The sequence below is a fragment of the Hemitrygon akajei genome, unplaced genomic scaffold (assembly GCF_048418815.1).
Source record: "Hemitrygon akajei unplaced genomic scaffold, sHemAka1.3 Scf000074, whole genome shotgun sequence".
NCBI classification, from domain to species: domain Eukaryota; kingdom Metazoa; phylum Chordata; class Chondrichthyes; order Myliobatiformes; family Dasyatidae; genus Hemitrygon; species Hemitrygon akajei.
Genome location: NW_027331960.1, coordinates 1,653,745 through 1,677,263, shown reverse-complemented (window position 1 = coordinate 1,677,263; position 23,519 = coordinate 1,653,745). Strand labels below are relative to the sequence as shown.

Below are 23,519 nucleotides of genomic sequence, written 5' to 3'. Positions count from 1 at the left end.
GTTTATTTCGTTTAATCTTTTATATTTGGAGCAGATACTGATAAAGATAATGGATTTAACATCGAAACCAGACTCCATTAGAGATCTGTTGCTGCTGGTACGTAACAATTGCAACAACCCAGCTGTCGGAGGCACAGTCCTTTAAAATTGGTGAAAATGACCCAAAACGTTGAAAAGAGCAGGGAAGAAGGAGTTTAACCAACTTTGTCCGGAGCCCTGAAGAACGTCACAACCACAGTGAGCTCATCGACTTATTCAGCCCGGAGAAAATCATGCAGGAAATTCATGCAGGTGTATAAGATGATGAGAGGCATTGGTCGTGTGGATAGTCAGAGGCTTTTCCCCAGGGCTGAATCGGCTAACACGAGGGGGAATAGGTTTAAGCTGCTTGGAAGTACCTACAGAGGAGATGTCAGAGCTAAGTTTTTTTAAACAAAGAGTGGTGCATGTGTGGAATGCACCGCCAGCGCCGGTGGTAGAGGCGGATACAATAGGGTATTTTAAGAGACTTTTAGAGAGGTAAATGGAACTTAGGAAAATAGCTGTCTATGCGGTAGGGAAATTCTAGACAGTTTCCAGAGTAATTTACATGGTCGGCACAGCATTGTGGGCCAACGCATCTGTAATATGCTGTAGACTTCTATGATTCTATGAAATTTCACGGGAATCTCCTATCCCACTGTGTGGTGACTAGTTGAAACCTGTCATCTCAGGGAGAGTGAAAGGGGAATGGCAGGGATAGATTTTGATGTACTGATATGGAACAGAAACATGGGCAGGGGCAAGATGGGCCGAGTGGCCTTTCTAGCGTACATTGTGAGTGTGGTAGAGACCGTAAATACCTGAGACAGGGAGGTGAATACAGAACTGATTTATCTTTCACAGATCCACAGTATTAAACACCAGTCAAGTTTAAGGCTAACATCAGCAGAACAGACTCCTCCAATGCTCAGCGACCAGGGTTCGGTCCTGAACTGCAGATTCTGACAGTAACAGTCCCGCATGAACCTGCAGCTGCCTTCAGTCACCGTGATGGTTAAATATTTAACACGGAGCTGATTTGAAATTCTTCCCTGATGTGAAGTTGCTGGTGTTGCCGCAGCTGGGAAGATTGAGTAAAACTTTTGCTCACTCCGGACAGAAATGTGGCCTCTATTTATTGTGAACTCACCGGAGCATCACAAGGTGGGTTAACTGAATAAGTCTCTTCGCACTCAGGGAGCAGGTGAACGGCCGCTTCCCAGTGCGAAGCTGTTGGTGTATCTGCGATGGCCGACTGAATCCCTTCCAAAATGAGAGCCAGTGAATGACATCAACACGTACAAACAAGCTGCATGAACTCAGCAGGTCGGGCAGCTTCCGTTGGAACGAGCAGTCAACGTTCGGGCCGAGACCCTTCGTCAGTGAATGACATCACACTGCTATCAAGTCATGGCAATGTATCCAATCAGATCACGGACATGGACACGTGATCGGGCTCTCCTGGTAGCGAGGGGGCGCTGTCTTCTCCAGCATCTCCGCCTCCATATTCAAGGATCGGTGGCATTCAAGCGCTGGTGAACTGACAGATACAGCGGAGATATCGTTCTGTTGTGTTTGTGATTCCCACACATAGATCTTCTGACATTTCTACACTGTTAAAAGTTTGAATTTGAATTTATGGCATCGTGATAACCAGATACTATAGCCCTCCACGACCTCTCTATCCAGTCCTTTCAATATTCGACTTCATTCGTAAATTTTCCCACAGGCCCATCAATACTTTCATCCGATGCATTGACATAGAACGTAAACAAAAACGTTGCCAACTCAGACCCCTGTGGGCCTCTGGGGTAGTAATCTCAGGATTGCTGCCTGCGCCACGTGCTAGCGACGAAAGAATAGCATGTTCGGATGTATTAATGTGTGGCTGAGAGACTTGTGTAGGGGGCAGGGCTTCAGATTCCTGGATCATTGGGTCCGACCGGTACAAAATGGACGGGTTACACCTGAACACAAAGCGGTCCAATATCCTGGCGGGCAGATTTAATAAAGCTGTTAGTGAGGGTTTAAACGAATTTGACAGAGAGATGGGAACCGGAGTGATTGGGCTGAGGAAGGGGAAAACAGAAATAAATCAATGATGGCGTGCAACAGAGATTTTAGAAAGAACAGGCAGGAGATAAAGCTTAATCAAAGCCACTGGAATGAGTTACAGGGCAATAGAGTCGTGGGGCAATTAAAACAGAAAGCAACAAATGCTGGACTGAGAGTGTTGTATTTGAATGCACGCAGTATAAGGAATAAAATGGACTGTCTTGAAATTCAGGACTGGCAAATTTGACGCTGTGGCCATTTGTGAAACTTGGCTAAAGAATGGCTGGCATTGGGAACTGAACGTCCAAGGATACAAGGTGTATCAGAAAGATAGGTTAGTGGGCACAGGAAGTGGTGTGGCCCTGTGTACAAAAATTAATATTAAATCATTGAAATTAGATGACGTAGGATTTGAAGGTCGCTGTAGGTCGAATTAAGAAATTTACGATGTATGTCAATGATTTGGACTACGGCATTAATGGATTTGTGGCTAAATTTTCCGATGATACCAAGATAGGTGGAGGAGCGGGTAGTGTTGAGGAAACAGAGAGCCTGCAGAGATACTTAGATAGTTTAGGGGAATGGGCAAAGAAGTGGCAAATGAAATACTAAGTTGTAAAGTGTACTAAATTGGTGGAAGAAATAAACGGGCGGACAATTGTTTAGATGGGGAGAGAATTCTAAACGCAGAGATACAAGTGGACTTGGAAGTCCTTCTGCAAGATACCCTAACGGTTAACTTCCAGGTTGAGTCGGTGGTGAAGAACGCAAATGCAATGCTGGCATTCATTTCTAGAGGTATAGAATATAAGAGCAGGGATGCGATGGTGAGTCTCTTTAAGGCACTCGTGATATCACTCAGACTATTGGGTGCAGTTTTGGGATCCTAATTTTAGAAATGATATACTGACATTATACGGACCTGGACGTCAAGAGATGGGGAGACGTCGCGAACGATCGCTCACGCTGGAGACGAGAACTACACAGAGGGCTGGAGCGCGGAGGAGAGAAACTGAGGCTTGCCGCCGAGGAAAAGCGCGCTCGCCGAAAAGACAACAACACGGCAACATTGGAGGAGAGCGTCTTCAAATGCAATCGCTGCAACCGAGACTGTCACTCCCGTGTGGGCCTGTACAGCCACAACAGACGCTGCACCACCATCAGCAGCTGAATCAAAACTCTCCAGGCGCAGATCCATGGTCTCTCGAGACCGACGGATGCCACATCATCGTACTGACATTAGAGAGGGTTCAGAGGAGATTCACGGGAATGATTCCGTTGGGCTGTATTCCCTGGACTTCAGGAGAATAATGGGGATCTCATAGAAATATTCTCAATGATAAAAGGTCTGAACAGATTAGATATGGCAAAGTTAGTTTCCCATGGTAGGGGATTCTAGGACAAGAGGGCATGACTGCTGAATTAAAGGACGTCCATTTAGAACAGAGATACGGATAAATTACTTAAATCAGTGTGTGGTAAATGTGTGGAATTTGTTGTCACGAGTGGCTGTGGAGCCAAGTCATTGTGTGTATTTAAGGTAGAGATAAATAGGTTATTGATTAGCCAGCGCATCAAAGGTTATGGGGTGATGGCAGGGGAGTGGGGTTGACTGGAAGAATTGGATCAGCCCATGATTGAATGGCGGAGCAGAATTGTTGGGCCGAATGGCCAACTACTGCTCCAATATTTTATGGTCTTATTGTCTATTCCACTGTTTCGCCCTGTCAAAGTGCAGCCAATAGTTCTGGTTATATGAACTATTCATATGAGAATACAGCCTTTTCTATTTTTCTGAGCTCCTCATAAATGTGCACAGTTTACTTAAGCTTTGCTCCAGAATTTCCACACAATTAAAGGTTTATTACATATTTATTTTTATTTTTGCACTACTTATACCATTTAACGACTTAACGTGAATATTTTTTGTAATTCATAGCTGTTAAAATCTATTGATATGAATTAGGTTCTCCTGTTGCTGCAGAGACAACAGATTTCATGACATATGCCGGTGCTATTAAACCTGATTCTGATATTGATATGGGAGACCCACCACCGGTCACCTGATCCCAGTTACCTCAGATTGTAATGCGAGATTGAAGCCTTTTCTAATTATTTGCATTCCTCAGAAATGACAACAGTTCAGTTAAGTTTTCTTTTGAGGTTCCAAAGCAGAAGCTCAGTCTGTCTAATATTTCCACACAATTAAAATGGGGATATTGTTTATTCTTATCACGTACTGAGCGACAGTGAAAATCTTGCCTGACGTACCAGCCACACAGATCAATACATTACGACAGTACATTGAGCTGATATACGACAAAACAATAACTGTAACAAAGCATTATGGCTGCAGAGAAAGTGCAGTGTAGATAGACATATGGTGCAGGGTCACGTCGAGTTACATTGTGAGGTCGAGTACATTTTATCGGACTAAAGACCATTCATTTGGCTTATAACCACAGACAGGAATCCGACCTTGAGCCGGGTGGTACGCGCTTTAAGGCTTTTGTATCTCTTCCCCGATGGGGAGCGGGTTTTGCAGCAAGAATGTCCAGGTTGTGAGGATGTTTGAGTACATGGCCTGCTTTTCCGAGGCAGGGGAAGTGTAGGAAGAGTCCATGGAGGGGAGGCTTGTTTCTCTGATGTTTTCTGCTCTCCAAAGCTCTCTGCAGTTCCTTGCAGTCATGGGCAGAGCAGTAGCCATACGAAGGCGTGAAGTATCGACAAGAAGCTCAGAGACCTCGGCCTTCACCCTGCCTTGTGTAGCTGGATCCTAGACTTCCTGTCAGATCGCCGGCAGGTGGTAAGAGTGAGCTCCCTCACCTCTGTCTCTCTGACTCTCAGCGCACATACCCCACAGGGTTGTCTCCTTGGCCCCCTCCTTTCGTCTCATGACTTGTGTCGCCACCCACAGCTCCAATATGCAAATTTGCTGACGACACTACACTGACTGGACTAATCTCAAATAATAACGATCAGCCGACAGAGAAGAAGTCATCACCCCGACACAGTGGTGTCAAGAAAACAACCTCTCCGTCATTGTGTCAAAAACAAAGGAGCTGGTTGTGGATTACAGGAGGAATAGAAACAGTGACCAAATTCAATATTTTCAAGTCTGTTATTGCACATTTAAATATTGATCATGACAGAACGTACTGTATATAAAATACGGTTAATGACATGTTTATAGATAATGGATTGTTACTGACAGAGAATCGTATAATCTGTGTTCCGTGTGTTATCCGAATGTACTTGCCTGTGATGCTGCCACAAGTCAGCGTTTCTCTGTACCTGTACCTTCCCGTACTTGTGCAATTGGCAATAAATTCAACAGGATCTGAGAAATCTCAGTGAGATTTGATCAGTGATGATCATCTCGGCAGCTCGGTAGTTCGAATGTATGAGACAGTACACTGTTAAATGCAAAACCCTGAACAGTGTTGATGATCAGAGGGATCTCAGACTCCAAGTTCATCGCTCCCTGAAAGAGACTGCACAGATTGATCGGGTGGTTAAGAAGGCAAATGGCATGGTTGTCTTTATTAGTTGAAGCAGTGAGTTCAAAAGTCGGGAAGTTGTGTTGCGGTCGTTAGGAGTTTGCGGTCGTACTGTGTCTGTTTCTTTAAGAGCGCCGGTGTGAGGAGGCGGGACTATGACGTCAGTCACAGGCTGACAGCGCTAACTGCGGATTAACCATAAAAGAGAGAGAGCGATCTGCAGATAGTCGGCCGGGGGGGGGGGGGTGGGAGGGAGGGGGGAGGGGAGAGAGAGAGAGAGTGAGAGAGAGAGAGAGAGAGAGAGAGAGAGAGAGAGAGAGAGAGAGAGAGAGAGAGAGTGTGTGTGTGTGTGTGTGTGTGTGTGTGTGTGTGTGTGTGTGACTGGAAAAGCTGATAGCTTCAGTTTGTCGGAGCTGAGGCTTGGAACGCTCCTATGCCCACAAGAGTGGGTTGATCATCGGTACACGGAACAACAACGAATGTGTGTGGCTGTCACTTCGTATAATCCACAGGAATGGATTGTGGAATATCTTCTGTTAACCCTTGCCTGGCTATGTTGTGTGGTAATCCCGGGTAGACGGTATTCCTGTGACAGGTCACTTTCGCTGATAACTCGTATATGGACAGATTCAACGAATAAGAACTTCGTCGACGGTTATTTCGAAGTAACGGCCTTTTTTTCTACGTTTCACCCTGGATTACAAATATCTCTCTCCTATCATTTATTCCGGGGATTACTGAACTTTCCTACTTTACCATCTCAAGACTCTAAGCTTTGTTCCCTCAGGCTCGATAATTTGGGAGTTATATTTACACATGTATACACATAACACTGTTACCTTTCCTTTATTTCGTTAAGTTACTGTAAGTAGATACTAATAAAGAAATGGTTTAACATCAAAACCAGACTCCAGTGTGAATATTGCTGCTGGTTCGTTTCTCAAATGTTACAGTTCGTAACACCGATTTATAAAACTAGTTCGGCCACATCTGGAGTGTTTCTGACAGATCTGGGCGCCCCCATTCTCGGAAGGATGTCGGGGCTTTGGAGAGGGTGTGGAAGAGGTTTACCAGGATATAGCCTGGATTAGAGGGCATGAGCTATAACGAGAGGTTGGACAAACTTGTGTTGTTTTCTCCAGAGCGGCGCAGACTGGGGTGAGACTGGATGGACATTTATAAGATTATGAGAGGAGTAGATACAGTGAACAGACGATATAATTTTCCTGCGGGTTGAAATGTCTAACACATTTAGGGTGAGAGGCGATGTGAATGGCAAGTTTGCTTCTTTACAGAGTGATGGGAAGCTGGATCTTTGTCTGGGGGGAGGGACACCCCACAGGTCACTTGATATCATTTGCCCCTCCCATTTAACCGCAGATGGGCAGGATCTTGGCGTGTGTCCGAGGCCCCGCCTTCCTGATGATGCAACAATTACTTCGCGCATGCTCACAGTCTACAGGCGGGCGGTGTGCTCGCTTTCACAGCGCTGAAGTGCATCAGCTCCGGGATCGGCAAAGAGTTTCCGCCTCCTGGGTGGGGAGCCGGGGGTCGGGTTCACTGTCTGCGGGCCGAAGATATCACTTTCCCATCGGTGAGTACTGAGAGCGATCCCGAGCGGGGAGATCCGATGTTGGCCATCAGCTCCGAACCGAGTGTCAATTTCTCATATAGTACCCAGTTATCTGGGCTCGTCAGAAATGTGTCGGCTTCACTGAATCTGCATTAAACGATCCAAACCAGGAGCCCAGGCTGCCTATTTACGCAGAATTGAAATATAACTCCCGCCAACAGGTCACGTGAGGCTGTGCGCCGCAGATCTGCTCCGCCTTCCGCTTTGGACGCATGATCACGTGGTGTGTGCCCACCGTCCGCGGATGGATGGTGATGCGGGATGGTGGGGGGGGGGGGGGGGGGGGGGTGGGGGGGGGGGGGGGGGGGGGGGGGGGGGGGGGGGGGTGGTGGTGAAGGAAACCTACCGAATGCTGAAAAGCCTGGATACAGTGGACATGGAAAGGATGTTTCCATTAGATGGAAAGTCTGCGATTGACAGCACAGTCTCAGAGTAAAGATGCTTCTCTTTAAAACTGAGATGAGAAAAATTTCTTCAGCCAAAAGATGGCTGATTTGTGGAATTTGTTGCCACAAATGTTGTTTGAGGCTGCCATTTGGGTATATTTATGACAGAGATTAATATGTTCATGATTGCTAAGTATCATCAGGGTTACAGGAGGAAGGCAGGAATATGGTGTTGGAATAAATCTCAGCCATGGTTGAGTGGTGGAGCAGACTCGATGGATCGAATCACCTAATTCTGTCCCTACATCTTATGTCTTACAATGACTGAATGATGACTCCTTCCTATCCCATATCAGGTTTTGTGACGTGTCAGGGACAGATTTGTTCAGTGGGATCATTATATTTGTCTTCAGTTTTTAGATTTCAGTGAGCAGAAACATTTTGTTCTCCTTTGTATTGTTAACATGGTTCATTATCTCTCATGTTAAAGTTACACCTGGGGTGAGAGATTTATCGGAAGAAAAGCCCACAACTGGAAGCAAACCACAACTGAAGACGACGGAACAGCAACACGTGAACCAGCCCGAGGACTGAGAGAACCGACTGGAGAGAACCCTTCTGACTCAGAGTTTCCATTGATTCAGTCAGGAGAAAGTTTGGTGAGTCTCATTTACTCAAATACTGGTCCTTTAGACATCACAGAACTGTACAAAGGAAGATAGGGAATAATTGGAGTGAGCTGAATGTGCCCAGAAATACCAGTTATGCCTCTATCAGACCCAGTTGCAATCACTCCAGATCTGCTAATGTGCTGTCAGTAGCACGGCTCTTTAAACTCACACACATTCCCTCAGTGTTTGCTCATTTGAAGAGCTTACAACTTCTGAATTAGGTTTTGGTCGGTTCTGAGTGTGGAGAGGGAAAGAGGGGTGTTTATATTTACTATCTTGCAAAAAGAAGTAGTTGTTTGCAATTACTTGCTGTAGACTCACTACCCATACCCAGTACATTCTCAACCAGATTATTGACATAGATGACAAGTAGCAATGGGTGTCACCCTGGGGAGCTCCAGGAGGCACGGGCCTTGACTCCAATAAACAGCCTCCCATCATCACCATCTGCTTCCTGCCATTGAGCTGTTCCCAGACTCTGGGCTCTGTGACAAACACAATGGTAGCAGCAAGATTAGACAGTGATTAATATAAAGAGAGATTTGTTGCTTCCTGAAAGCTGTCTGATGCAATGGATCCGATCCTCCCTTGCTCACAATGTAATCTGCCCTAGGACCCTTCCTCCCGGGTCGCACTGTGTCCGATAACCCACATCCCCAACCTCCCTCCACCCCGTCGGTAGCCCCACAACATTCCCACCATTTACCCCACACCCGTACACAGAAACAGATTCATGTCACCAACATCCTCTCTCACAGCTTGGGGAACCACAACTAACTGATCCTACATTCCAGGCCCAGACTGTCCAGCCATCTGGCTCCTTCCCGGCCCTTTTCCCACTGCAACCGACCTTCGATTTACGTTGTCACGTACCCTGTAACTGGGTAACCAAAGCAGGAGAAATGGAATGATGTGTTGGAATCTGGTGGTACTGTAACTATAGGTGTTTATTAGTAAATAAAGTAATACAGTATCAAAAATGCAAATATACATATATAACAGGTTAGCAATGATAAATACAGAAGTGTAGGAATAAGAATCAAAACCAAGCTCTATCGTAGTCTAGGGGTAAATGAATAGTCTTCAGATAATGTAGAGTTCAGTTCAGTTTGGGCTCAGGTAGTTGCTGTTGTGACGTTGGAGAGAGAGAGAGTGAGTGAACGAGAGATGGGAGGCTGCAGCAGGCAAACCATCCATTGTCTTCTTGTTCCTTTGACCTGTTTGTGGGTCATCGATTATGACCCTTCCGTTCCCGGCTAGACCGTTCTTCAGTGCTGGACTTGTCACCCGGGCGACGATGGACACACACACAAGCCCCCACCGGCCTGCCTTCACACACTGTGAGCTTTGGACTGATTCCCCCGAATCGACCCTCCAAGCCCCCACCTTCCTGTGGGTGCAGAACACTCATTCACTGTCCAGTGGCGTGTCTGCCTGTGTCTCAGCAGACTCGTCTTTTATCTCCCCAGCCGGGGTTCCAGCCATCCATCAGCTGATCATGTCCATCAAACTGGCCACTCCCTCCTGTCTCAGCAGGCACCTGGCATCACTCTGCTGTGTCAGCAAGGATTCAATCAAGCAGGCAAAGTCCTTGGGAGTAAAGTCAACAATCAGCGAAGAAGCCATAATTTTAAATCCTTGTGTCTCCCTCATTATCAGCATGTGCAGCATGGCGCCTCTCCCCATCTTTATCCCTCCCTCTCGTTAGCAGCATAGTTCACGGGGGGCCAACTCTGGACCCCATCTCCCCATGGTTTTCTCATCACACATAACAATGTAAACCCGAGATCAGCTCCTTCCTCATCGCCGCCCAACCAGGCTCAGAGCTCGTTAAGGAGCCTCGTATGTGGCACCTTGTCAAAGGTCTGAAAATCCAAGTGCACAATGTCAACCAATTCTCCTTTGTCTACCCTGCTTATTATTTCTCAAAGCATTCCAACAAATTCATCAGGCAAGATTTTCCCTTGAGGAAACAATGCTGAGTCCAGCCTATTTTATCTTGTGCCTCCAAGTGTCCCGAACTCACATCCTTAACAATCGACTCCAACATCTTTCAAACCACTGTCAGACTAAGTGGCCTCTAGTTTCCTTTCTTCTGCCTCTCTCCCTTCTTGAAGAGTGGAGTGACATTTCTGAAATCTTTATGGGTTGAGCTAAGAAATCGCAGGGGTAAAAGGACCCTGATGGCAGTTATCTACAGGCTTCTAAACAGCTGCAGTGATGTGGACTACAAATTACAACAGGAAATAGATAAGGCTTGCCAGAAGGGCAGTGTTATGATCATTGTAGGGGATTTTAACATGCGAGTGGATTGGGAAGATCAGCTCAGCACTGGATCTCAAGAGAGAGTATTTGCAGAATGTCTACGAGATGGCTTTTTAGAACAGCTTGTTGTTGAGCCCACTAGGGGATCGGCTGTACTGGATTGGGTATTGCGTAATGAACCAGAGGTGATTCGAGGGATGGACGTGAAGGAAGCCTTTGGAGGCAGTGATCACAACATGCTTGAGTTCACTGTGAAATTTGAGAAAGAGAAGCCGAAATCCGATGTGTCGGTATTTCAGTGGAGTAAAGGAAAATACAGTGGCATGAGAGAGGAACTGGTCAAGGTTGACTGGAAAGGGACACTAGCGGGAAGGAAGGCAGAGCAGCAGTGGCTGGAGTTTATGCGAGAAGTGAGGAAGGTGCAAGACAGATATATTCCAAAGAAGAAGAACTTTTCGAATGGAAAAAGGATGCGGCCGTGGCTGACAAGAGAAGTCAAAGCCAAAGTAAAAGCAAAGCAGAGGGCATATGGTTATGGGGTTCTGCTTCTGCAACATGATACAAAACATGGCCAAAGGCACCGTAGGATGCAGACAATAATCAAAATTAATACAATCAGACTTCCAAAATGCTAAAATAACCCCCAGAAGTCCCCGAATATATTGAAAGGCCAGGGCCACCCCCGTGCCTTACTGGTCCCAAAATTGTGCAGCTTACTGTCAACATCTTGAATTTTCGGAATCTCTTGGGTTCTGTGTTTAGACAAGCCAGTAATATTGGAAGATTCGTCAGGGGTATAAGTACAGCATTCCTTACCTATGATAGCACAGGTCCCTCCTTTTTCTGCTAATATAAAGTGTTGGGCCATCCGATTCTGTCGCACTGTTTGGCGAATTGCAATCATCTCAGTTACCTGTGCTTGAGTGTCAGTCAGTGCTCCAGCTGTATTATTGGCCAGTTCTTCTAGAGCGGCTGGTAAATTAATTATTTCCCTGGAATGTCTGACTACCCCATAGGAGGAAGAGAGGCAAGCATTCGATATCTCTCAGATTCCGTTATACCCCTTCGTTGCCTATTCTAATGGGGTGATCCTGAGGCTGAGCCAGGATCCTCAAGTGTGGCACAAGGTCGGCCAAGTAGCAACAACCACTCCAACCCTCGTCCCCCCTCGAGAACCCGTCTGGTGGGGTGTGGTTCCATGCCGCTGCCCTGTTCTTTCTCCCGGCAGCCAGGGGTAGGCCCTATTTCCACAAACCCAATAAGCTCCATTTAGTGGTCCAGGGGTATCATAAGTTTGATACTCGGTACAGTTACTACTTCCCACTTGATAGGGTGCACTCTCATTCTGGTTACACCAACAAGTAGTACTAGCCACTGCTGGAGATGTAACTCTTATCCCCGGCCATAGCTTGGAGAAGTCTTGTGGAGGAGATCTACGTCTCCAACCCTCAAAGCAACACCATCCCCAGTCTCGCCTTCCAGACCTGGATATGGTGCAATTGACAATGCTACCATTACGGCTATCAGAAAACACCGGAACTGAATTTACTGCGCTAGTATTCAGGGGCACCAGTGACATGGGGGATCATAGTCTGACCCTGTTGGAGAATCCGAGCACATACCCAATGTGCTCCCCGCTCAACTTGCTCAGCATAGGTGTGGCAGAGGGACAGGAAAGTGTTAAACTGGGGGCCTCCCGAGACAGGGGCAGGTTCCCTTAGGGTCATTAAAATCAGCATTAACCAGTACATTATTCAGTCCTTATCAGTTCTGCCAGTAACATGTTTACAGTCCGTTCGATGTATCCGCCGGAGCTGCCCCTCCACCTTCACTACAGGAGGTGTTGTCAGTAGCACTTGGTACAGTCCTTTCCACCTTGGTTCCAACTTCTTACCATCCCAGTTCTTGAGCAGGGCTGGATGGTGGAGTAGTCACCTTTAGTTTGGATTTCGTCCTCTCGATAGGCCTGTCGTACCTGTGAATGCAACTTTGGAGAAATTTAGTTAATTTGCATAAGTATTTTCCCATCTCCTCCCCCAAGGTATGCATATCCAATGTTGCAGGTAAGCTCTCAGGGAGAAGCGGCAAACAAGGTCGGGGTCCCCATGGGTTCTCATGGGCTTCCCGTAGATAATTTCTGCAGGTGACAGCCCTGTCTAACTTGATGGCATGATTCCCTTATGAAATAGGACTAAGGGTAAAACTTCAACCAGGTCAATCCAGTTTCTTCTGTAAGTTTTGCCAACTTATCTTTCAACTGGCTCCTTCCACTATGTCGCTGCATTCAGATGGAACAATGGAACTGCTGTTTTATAGCAAGTTCTTTACAGATTTCCTCATTTATTTTGGCCCATTGTCCTAGCTGATCATTTCTGGAAGTCCACAGCGAAGAGTTATTTCTTTTAGCAATACGATCACAACAATCATAGTGGTAGGAACAGCTTCAATCCATCTGCTGAATACATCTACTATCACTGAGCAATAACTATAACAGTGTACTCTAGGTAATTCTATAAAATCAAGTTGCAAACAAGAAAAAGGTCCACCAGGCAACGGGGTAATTCCGGAACCACAAGGCATCCCCTTTCCAGCATTTTTTTTTACAAATTAAGCATGCTTTCACTCCCTTTTCAGCTGCTTTCTGGAAATCAAGATTGTAGTAATGTAATAACCATCCCCTCCTTGCCCAAGTGTGTACAATTATGTACATGATCTACCAAAATAGGTAAGAACACGGAGGGAACACAGATCTGTCCCACAGGGGTCACCCATAAATTGGTCTGAGGTTTGAGGTGGCAACCCATTTGGGACCATAGTTTGCGCTCTCCTTCAGGGGCGTTCCCCTGTTAGTTACATATTTCCCCCATGTCTGGCATACCCGTGCTTAGATTTTGTCTAATAGTAGCTTGCTGGGTTCCCCAGGGGACTAAAAGTGTGGGATTCAGGGCTGTCTGTTTGGCAGCTGCATCAACCCTAGCATTACCCTTAAACATCTCATCACATTCCCCGGTGTGGGCTGCACATTTAATAATAGTCAAAACTCGAGGTAGCTGTAGAGCGGTGAGTAAGTTGTCTACAAAGGTAGCATTACTAATGGGGTGGCCAGGGGAAGTCAGGAATCCCCAAAGCCCCGTAGTCAGTTCATAACTGGAGTCCGTGTAAAAGTCTGCACTTTAGTCTGTTGCTAGGATACAGGCAGGAGTCAGAGCAAACAGCTCAGCCTTCTGGGCGGAGACAGCCGATTCAAAAGAGGCCTGCTCAATTACAGTGGCATGCAAAAGTTTGGGCACCCCGGTCAAAGTTTCTGTTACTGTTGAACGAGTAAAAGTTGAACTGATTTCCAAAAGACATAAGTTAAAGATCACACATTTCAGTAATATTTTAAGCAAGGAAACTTTTAAAAAAAAATTTCCATCTTTTACAGTTCCAAAATAACAAAAAAGGCAAAGGGCCTGAAGCAAAAGTTTGGGCACCCTGCATGGTCAGCACTTAGTAACACCCCCTTTGACAAGTATCACAGCTTGTAAATGCATTTTGTAGCCAGCTAAGAGTCTTTCAATTCTTGTTTGGGGGATTTTCGCCCATTCTTCCTTGCGCAAGGCTTCTAGTTCTGTGAGATTCTTGAGCCGTCTTGCATGCACTGCTCTTCTGAGGTCTATCCACAGATTCTCGATGATGTTTAGGTCGGGGGACTGTGAGGGCCTTGGGCAAACCTTCAGCTTGTGCCTCTTGAGGTAGTCCATTGTGGATTTTGAGGTGTGTTTAGGATCATTATCTTGTTGCAGAAGCCATTCTCTTTTCACCTTCGGTTTTTTTACAGTTTGATGTTTACATCCAGAATTTGCTGGTATTTAATTGAATTCATTCTTCCCTCTACCAGTAAATGTTCCCTGTGCCACTGGCTGCAACACAAGCCAAAAGCATGATCGATCCATCCCCGTGCTTAACAGTTGGAGAAGGGTTCTTCTCATGAAATTCTGCACCCTTTTTTCTCCAAACATACCTTTTCTCATTGCCATCACAGAGTTCTATCTTAACTTCATCAGTCCACAGGACTTGTTTCCAAAATGCATCAGGCTTGTTTAGATGTTCCTTTGAACCTTCTGAATTGAACTCTGGGCTCTTTGGCTTTAACCCAGGGCAAACCCAGACAGTGATATGGGGAGGGACCAGTCCTGTCTGTCGCCAAAGGAAATCCGGAACTTCAGGCAGTAATGCGCTGACCTCTTTTCCTTTAACCTCCCCAATCACCGTGACTGGGAACTTCTGTCCCTCGAGGGATGCATAATACTGGCTTTCCTCAGTTGTGCACCCTGGAGGGTCATAGCACAGAGTCACATGAGGGTCGGCCGCTGGCAGAAGGGGTTCAAACGCAGTGGAGTCCAGATTAAGTGCCCACAACAGGGGGGGGGGGTTGTCAGTAACTGGGGAAGATGTCGGTTGTTCACTAGTCCCAGGGTGATACGCTTGTCCACGCAGAGAATCTCGACTTCCAATGGACAGAGCAAGTCTCTCTCTGCTAGATTACACCCCGACTGGTGGTGACTGTAAATGAAACCTCACACTGGTTCCCCTGGAATTCCACCTGCAGTGGCTGGGTACGTGAATACGTATGTGCCCTGCCTTTGAACCCAGACAGACCGATTGTCTGATAGCTGTTTTCCATTTTCTGATACCATTTCCTGATCGAGAGTGGATGTGGTTGCCCCCATATCAATAATAAACAGAATTCCAGCAACTTGCAATATTACGTTGGGCTCTTCCTGAGGGGTGATACTCATGGTTGGAAGCATCCTTGTTTGTCAATTTCTAAACGGGCTTTTGTCCCCACCTGTCCCTTGGTATGTTTTTGTTCCCATTTCTGATCCCCAGATATAGCCCGCTCGCGTCCTTCTTCCCGCTGAGCATATTTACCTTTAATATTAGTTCCCTTCGGGGTCGATAGGGATTCGAAAGTCGGTTCAAAGCTCGTCACATTCCATTTTGGTCTTTGTCAGGCCAATCCATATTATTTGTTTTAATCATGTTGGCTAACTTAGTTGGTAAGCATTGGAGCCGTAAGGCATTAAACTGGGGAACGGATTCCCATCATTAAAGACTCGGTCTCCTGTGAAAGTGCTCTAGCAGGCCATAAATCGCTCCCAATAGACTGGTCCCGATTCTCCAGGCTTAGGTTTGCTTTGACGTACTTTACTGATGTTTGCAGGTTGCTGGAGAGCCCTTTCCAAGGCTTGAATGATCCGGTCTGTCTGTTCATTCTCATTATGGATTCCCGCCTGTAACTCCAGGTAGGTTTGGTATCTCAGTTCTGCCTTCCGTTTCCGCCCCTCATCAGCTGAGAGAATCATGCAGCAGAGCGAATAAATCTTGCGGAGTCGCATTATGCACTCAGCATCACAGTCACTGTCCTCAAACAGGGTCGGTATGCCAGACATGGATTCGGGATCCATTGTTTCCCTATCAGTTAGAACTTCAGACTGACTTTCCAGCCCTGCTGCCCTATCTAGGCCGGCTTTGGTTTGCTTACGTTGTTTTCCCTGCTCTCGTTTTCGGCGCCCATCCACCCATTCATGCTCCGCTTTTAGCCTCTCCCAACCTTTGGCGTTCCTTCTGCAGTGCATACCTCTATCCCGTTGTCACATGCATTATTCCACCAACTTGCTAATACTGTACTGTTCCACTTTGCATCTGCCTTATCCTTCCATTCCCTTTTCAGTAATTTCCACTTCTTTCCACAGTTCCTTTTCCTTAGCAAATTTACTGCTTGTTCTCATGAGGTAATATCCCAGGTTCCCCCCCAGTGGCCAGATTTTGTTCCCCAATTTCTTATTCAGTGCTGCACTCAACATTTGCAAATCTTTTCCCTTGTCTGGAAAACTCTCACACATATTGTGTTTGGCTGCTCTTGTCCCACTCATATCACTGGACTGCAATTGAACTCTGTTCTTTACCCGGCACAAAGCCTTCTGCTCAATTAACAATCGGATAAATTTACACGGCTGACACCTCCTGTTAAATTGATAAATTTACCTGGGACCACCTCCTGCCCACTTACTAAAATTTACCCGGCCCATCTGCCTCCTCAGTAAAATTTTGCCCACCTTATACGAGTCTCCCAATAGATTCTTTCCCGATCCCGTCAAGGTATGCGATCAGCTTGGGCGAGGGACCGTACCTCGAAAGGAACTAACGGAGAATGACAAAATGCCTATTGGGTGTCTGGTCGGTCTCCGCAGTCCCCAGAGTGGTCCAGCCGCTTACTCAGCCCGTCTGCTTGGCACTCCCGATATTGGGATCCTGTTTGTGACGCCAAATGTTAAAGTTGAATCTGAATAAAACACGAGAGACCAGCTATCGTCACCACAGTTTATTGTGCATTCCCCTGTAGGAGTTTGAGACCCAGTTGTCAAAGGGAAGGCACGTAAGTACTGCCACCATCTGACAAGTGGACTGACTCAGTCAGGTTACAGTCGTGTATTTATACATAGTAAGCCCCATACATTACCATTTGCAAGATGTTATTTGAACTGGTTTGCTCACCAAGTCTGTTGGTGCAAAACTTAATTACTTAGATAAGAGAGTTCACTAAATGAAGGTTTTAATTGCAGATGCATGTACTGTTCTGTCCTTATCAGTTATTCCCTTTGCGAGGACCTGACTTAGTTACAGACAGATGTTCATTCCTGTCCTTTTCAGCGAGTCCTCCTCCCTTTACTCAAATAAGGGTACAATGTATAATGTTATCAACTAACGAGGGTATAATGTATAATGTTATCAACTAATGAGGGTACAGTGTATAATGTTATCAGCTCTCAGTGTGTCTCTCTGCAAGCCACAGAGAACTGGGAATGAGCCTGTCTTAGTTAACCGCTGAAGACAGAGTTTACATAAGTTCAAAAATTCCTATTCAGTCCAAATTATTCTTTTATCCAGAGGTTGCAGAGGTTCAAAATGATTTTGTTATATATCCTCAATTCCTCAGGAGTGCTCAGGGGAAATACTCATGTTACCTGTGTGTATTGTGGCGATGCAGAAGTTGCTGGAGAATTTACAAGTGTGAAGAAGGGGAGTGATATTTGGAAATCTGACTTTTTAAAGTGTAATTTAGCAAGCAAACCGCATATGGACAAAGTACAAAAGCTCTGGTGAGAAAAGTTTTCATTACCCGTTACAGGCCTGTTACACAGGTTGTGTGAGAGTGCAGATGAACTTGATCTAACTCAGAGATCAAAGTTCTTGTGGACAATGCTTTGCTAGCTGTTAAAATGAATACCTCTCTATATAAAATACACTGTGCACATGTTGTCACTGGGTAAAAAAATGCACAGTACGAGATTTATGTGCCCACTGGTCATTCCAAGTTAGAGGGGACATTGGTGGGAAGGTGGGGAGACCTCCAGTGTCCCTGATGCCCTCACCTACAAGATGTGCATCCAGCTGCAGCTTGTAACCCTGCACTTTAAGGAGTTGGAACTTCAAATGGATGAATTCCTGATCATCCAGGAGTTGGAGGGGGTGATAGATATGAAATGAAGTGAGGTGAGTTACACCCAAGGTACAGGACACAGGAAAGGAAAGGGATGAGGTTAAACATCCCTCACAAAATACTCTTGTGACCATCCCACACAACAACAGGTGGACCACTTTAGAAACTGTTTGGGATTATTAGCAGAGGAAAGTCAAAGGGCTGATAGGGGATTCGTTAGTTATGGGAACAGAACAAGAGGGATCTAATATCCTAGTGGTAAGGCTTGCTAGAACTACTGGGTATGTGGGGGGGGGGGTGTGATGGGGTTAAAATTAGTTGTAGGGGGAACAGGAGCCAGAATGACAGAACAGATAGTGGAGAGGGTGAATTGAATTGAATTTAATCCATACATTCTGCATCTACATGAGTAGTAGAAATCTTCACATTACGTCTCTGTCTAAATGTGTAATTTATAGTAATTTATAACAAATAGTATGTAGATAGGGCAGTCAATATGACATAGAAATCAATTCATCAGTCTGATGGCCTGGTGGAAGATGTTCTCCCAGAGCCCGTTGGTCCTTTTGCTGTGGGACCATTTCCTGGATGGTAGCAGCAGGATCAGTTTGTGGTTGTGGTGAATTGGGTCCTCAATATCCTCCTCACACCTGCCTCTGCAAATGTCCTGAATAGTGGGAAGTTCACATCTAGAGATGTGCTGGGCTGTGCGCCCCCCTCTCTGTAGGTTCCTGCAATTAAGGAACGTGCAGTTTACCAGGCAGTGATTCAGCCAGTCAGGATGCTCTCATTTGTGTTCCTGTAGAAAGTCCTTAGGATTTGGGTCCCCATCCCAAACTTCAACCGTCTGAGGTGAAAGAGGTGCTGTTGTGTTTTTTATCACAACACAGCTAGTATATACAGACCACGTCAGATCCTTGGTGACCCTCTCAACCCCAGATCCATTGATGCCAATAGGGGTTAGCCTGTCTCCATTCCTTTTGTCATCCACAATTAGCTCCTTTGGTTTTGTGACAATGATTGAGAGGTTGTTTTCTTGACACCAGTCAGATGTTGTTCAGACCTCAGATAGAGTCAGCAATCAAATGGCTGAGCATGGTGTGATGAAAGTGCTGAGCTGTGTATATCACAATGCAAGAAGCATCGTAGGAAAGCCGGATGAGCTCAGGACAGTGAATTATGATATTGTAGCCATCACTGGGACTTGGTTACACCAAACAGTCTGAGAGATTTAGAGGAACAAATTTGTAGAGAGATCACAGACCATGCCAAGAAACAAAGGTTGACCCACGACCTCTGGTTGTCATCCCACCCAACCTCAGTGGAAAGAGCTGCTGGCATTTAACCTATCGTTTCCCTCATAGTTTTGTAGACTTCTAATAAATCCTCAAAGCAATGCATAATTTCCTTGTTTATGTTTAGAGCCTTTTTTTTAGGTGGATAAGATGATGAGGGGCATTGATCGTGTGGATAGTCAGAGGTTTCGTTCCCAGGGCTGAAATGGCTAACACAAGGGGGCATAGTTTTAAGGTGCTTTGAAGTAGATACCGAGGGGATGTCAGGGGTAAGTTTTTTTACACAGAGAGTGCTGGGTGCGTGAAGAGTGTTTCAGTTCCTGTGGGACCAGGCACCCATGCAGCTCATTGGGAACAGGGAATAATACCAATGGAGAGAGACAACTGAGCCAGATCACAGGTTGGAGATGGCAGAACTGCCCCTATGTTATAGAGACAGGAAGAGCTTCAGAGAGTTTGATTGGCCAGCACTGTGCCCAGTTAGAAGATGATTTCTCTCTCCAACTTGGGTTGAACTTCACTGTAACAGTGTGATGTCAGATCACACCTTGCCAACTCAAGTGATCTCATCTGAAATGTTGTCCCACACCCATTGATCGATTTTGTAAATCTTTTTACAGGTTAAATATGACAAGGAATTTGTCTACGGGAATCTCGAACACAACACGCCAGTTTTGCTGTCTCTGTCCAGATATTTAAGAAGAGGAGCAAGGGATTCACTCGGTCATCAGGACAACTGGCGTGCCCGTCATTTTACATGGGGGGAACGCATTCACCTGCTCAGACTGTGGGAACGGATTCACTCGGTCATTTCAACTGAAGGTACATCAGCAAGTTCACACTGGACAGGGCCATTCACCTGTTGTAAGTGTGAGAAGGGATTCAGTCAGTTATCCCACCTGTGGACACACCAGTCAGTTCACACTGGGCAGACGCTGGTCATTTGCTGAATTTGTGGGGAACGATTCACTCGATCATCTGACCGAATGGCTCACCAGCAAGTTCACACCGGGGAGAGGCCATTCACCTGCTCAGACTGTGGGAATGGATTCACTTGCTCATCTAAACTGAAGGAACATCAGAGAGTTCACACTGGCGAGAGGCCATTCACCTGCTCAGACTGCGGGAAGGGATTCACTTGCTCATCTGAACTGAAGGTACATCAGAGAGCTCACACTGGAGAGAGGCCATTCACTTGCTCAGACTGTGGGAAGGGATTCACTGTATCATCTCACCTACTGAGACACCAGTCAGTTCACACTGGTGAGCGGCCGTTCACCTGCTCAGACTGTGGGAAGGGATACACTTGCTCATCTGAACTGAAGGTACATCGCAGAGTTCACACTGGAGAGAGGCCATTCACCTGCTCAGACTGTGGGAAGGGATTCACTTGCTCATTTAAACTGCAGGTGCATCAGCGAGTTCACACTGGAGAGAGGCCATACACCTGCTCAGACTGTGGGAAGGGATTCACTGTATCATCTCACCTACTGAGACACCAGTCAGTTCACACTGGCGAGCGACCGTTCACCTGCTCAGACTGTGGGAAGGGATTCACTGGCTCATCTGAACTGAAGGTACATCAGAGAGCTCACACTGGAGAGAAGCCATTCAGCTGCTCAGACTGTGGGAAGGGATTCACTTGCTCATCTAAACTGAAGGTACATCAGCAAGTTCACACTGGGGAGTGGCCATTCACCTGCTCAGTGTGTGGGAAGGCATTCACTCGGTCATCCCACCTACTGATACACCAGTCAGTTCACACTGGAGAGAGGCCATTCACCTGCTCAGTGTGTGGGAAGGGATTCACTCAGTCATCTAAACTGAAGATACATCAGCGAGTTCACACTGGGGAGCGGCCGTTCACCTGCTCAGACTGTGGGAAGGGATTCACTTGCTCATCTGAACTGAAGGTACATCAGCGAGTTCACACTGGGGAGAAGCCGTTCACCTGCTCAGTCTGTGGGAAGGCATTCACTCAATTATCCCACCTACAGAGGCACAGGTCTGTTCACACTGGGGAGAAGCCATTCACCTGCTCAGTCTGTGGGAAGGGATTCACTCAGTCATCCCACCTACAGATGCACAGGTCTGTTCACACTGGGGAGAAGCCATTCACCTGCTCAGTCTGTGGGAAGGGATTCACTCAGTCATCCAGCCTACAGATGCACAGGTTTGTTCACAGTGGGGAGTGGCCATTCACCTGCTCAGACTGTGGGAAGGGATTCACTTGCTCATCCCAACTGAAGGTACACCAGCGAGTTCACACTGGGGAGAAGCCGTTCACGTGCTCAGACTGTGGGAAGGGATTCACTCAGTCATCCCACCTACAGATGCACAGGTCTGTTCACAGTGGGGAGAAGCCATTCACCTGCTCAGTGTGTGGGAAGGGATTCACTGGCTCATCTGAACTGAAGGTACATCAGAGAGCTCACACTGGCGAGAGGCCATTCACCTGCTCAGACTGTGGGAAGGGATTCACTATATCATCTCACCTACTGAGACACCAGTCAGTTCACACTGGCGAGCGACCGTTCACCTGCTCAGACTGTGGGAAGGGATTCACTGGCTCATCTGAACTGAAGGTACATCAGCGAGTTCACACTGGGAGAGGCCATTCACCTGCTCAGTATGTGGGACGGGATTTACTCAGTCATCTGAACTGAAGGTACATCAGCGAGTTCACACTGGGGAGAGGCCGTTCACCTGCTCAGACTGCGTGAAAGGATTCACTCGATCATCCACTCTGATGACACACCAGGAAGTTCACAGTGGGAGAGGCCGTTCACCTGCTCAGACTGTGGGCAGGGATTCACTTGTTCATCTCAACTGAAGGTACATCAGCGAGTTCACACTGGAGAGAGGCCGTTCACCTGCTCAGACTGTGGGCAGGGATTCACTTGTTCATCTCAACTGAAGGTACATCAGCGAGTTCACACTGGAGAGAGGCCATTCACCTGCTCAGTGTGTGGGAAGGGATTGACTCAGTCATCTCATCTACAGACACACAATCAAGTTCACACAGGAGAGAGGCAGATCAGCCTCTGAGACTTTGGGAAGTAATTCTGTCAGCAAAATCAACCAAATGTGCATCATTGAGTTCACATTGGGGAGAGGCCGTTCACCTGCTGTGAATGTGGGGAGCGATTCACTCAGGTCATTTAACCTTATGTAACTCTTGCTTCAGCTAGCAACTTAATATAGGGGGTGATAGCCCCTGAGCTTGGCCAAACCTAAGCAATCTCGTTTGTGTGAATGCTGCATGATGTGTCCCCTGTTCCAAATCAATACCCCAAAAATAACAAATGGTACACAATATGCGATTAAACAATTGAGCTATTTAATTCTTACTTTGACTATAGGATTAGTAAAGGAAACAAAAAAAAGTAAAAGGGCCCTTTCTCTCCATTCGTGTCTTCTCATCTCTCCCTGGCAAAATACCGTAAAAATCTACCTTCCAGACTCCCAGGAAAGAACAATATCTCTCATTGGATAGCTAGGCACTCCAAAACCCTGTTATTTCCAGTCATAAGCTAAACATTAGCTCAGCAGTGAAACATAACAGAGAAACCATTACATTAGCAGTGAAATCTCATAAAATGTTACTCTTGTGACACACTACCGGGTTCACACTGGGGAGAAAGTTTCAATAAGTTGCATGCTGGATATTTGTCCATCACCGTTGCTGAATGCAATTTTGAGAGTGACTATCAGTGCTGAACTCTGCAATTATTGCTGCTGCTCACCACATCCAGTTCTGGGCATGGGAGGAGTTTCTTCTACTGCATATTCACCTTTAATGGGACTGGAGTTTAATATTGACTGGGGTGGAGTGTGGCCAGTGAAGAAGTGGAGCTTGGAGGCTTTGGCTCAAGTAGTTTTGGCAGATGGATTGTGCAATCAAGTCAATCAGGATTTGAATAGCTCCTGGAGGCTGCGCCTGTCTGTGAATGGAGTAACAGCAGTTTCTGAGCTGTTCCTAGTTTTGTCCCTTTCCCCCTAGTTTAAACCGAATTTATATCTTCAGTTGCTGATTCTTGAAGGGGAACCATATATCTTTGAGGAGTGGGAAATACTTGTCTGAACCTAGTGATAAAGGCAACAGGAAAGGAAAGATGCAAAAGGAAGGATCTGATGAAATGCCATTGTGGGCTGAAGATATGGCTTGGACACAGTTCATTTAAAGACTAACTTGAAAAGAATAGTA

The 23,519-nt window shown here is 46.3% G+C and overlaps 1 long non-coding RNA gene and 2 pseudogenes across 1 annotated transcript in view; 2 read left to right on the top strand and 1 right to left on the bottom strand.

Moving 5' to 3' along the window:
• Nucleotides 1–23,519, bottom strand: part of LOC140722293 (uncharacterized) — a 236,665-nt pseudogene that overhangs the window by 41,453 nt on the left and 171,693 nt on the right.
• The window catches only part of LOC140722301 (uncharacterized), a 1,042,646-nt gene continuing 1,026,254 nt past the window's right edge, over nucleotides 7,128–23,519 (top strand). The window contains exon 1 of the long non-coding RNA XR_012097576.1: nucleotides 7,128–7,170. This is a non-coding gene — a long non-coding RNA (uncharacterized lncRNA). The remainder of the gene's footprint in view (nucleotides 7,171–23,519) is intronic.
• LOC140722300 (uncharacterized) lies at nucleotides 7,538–23,491 on the top strand (annotated as a pseudogene).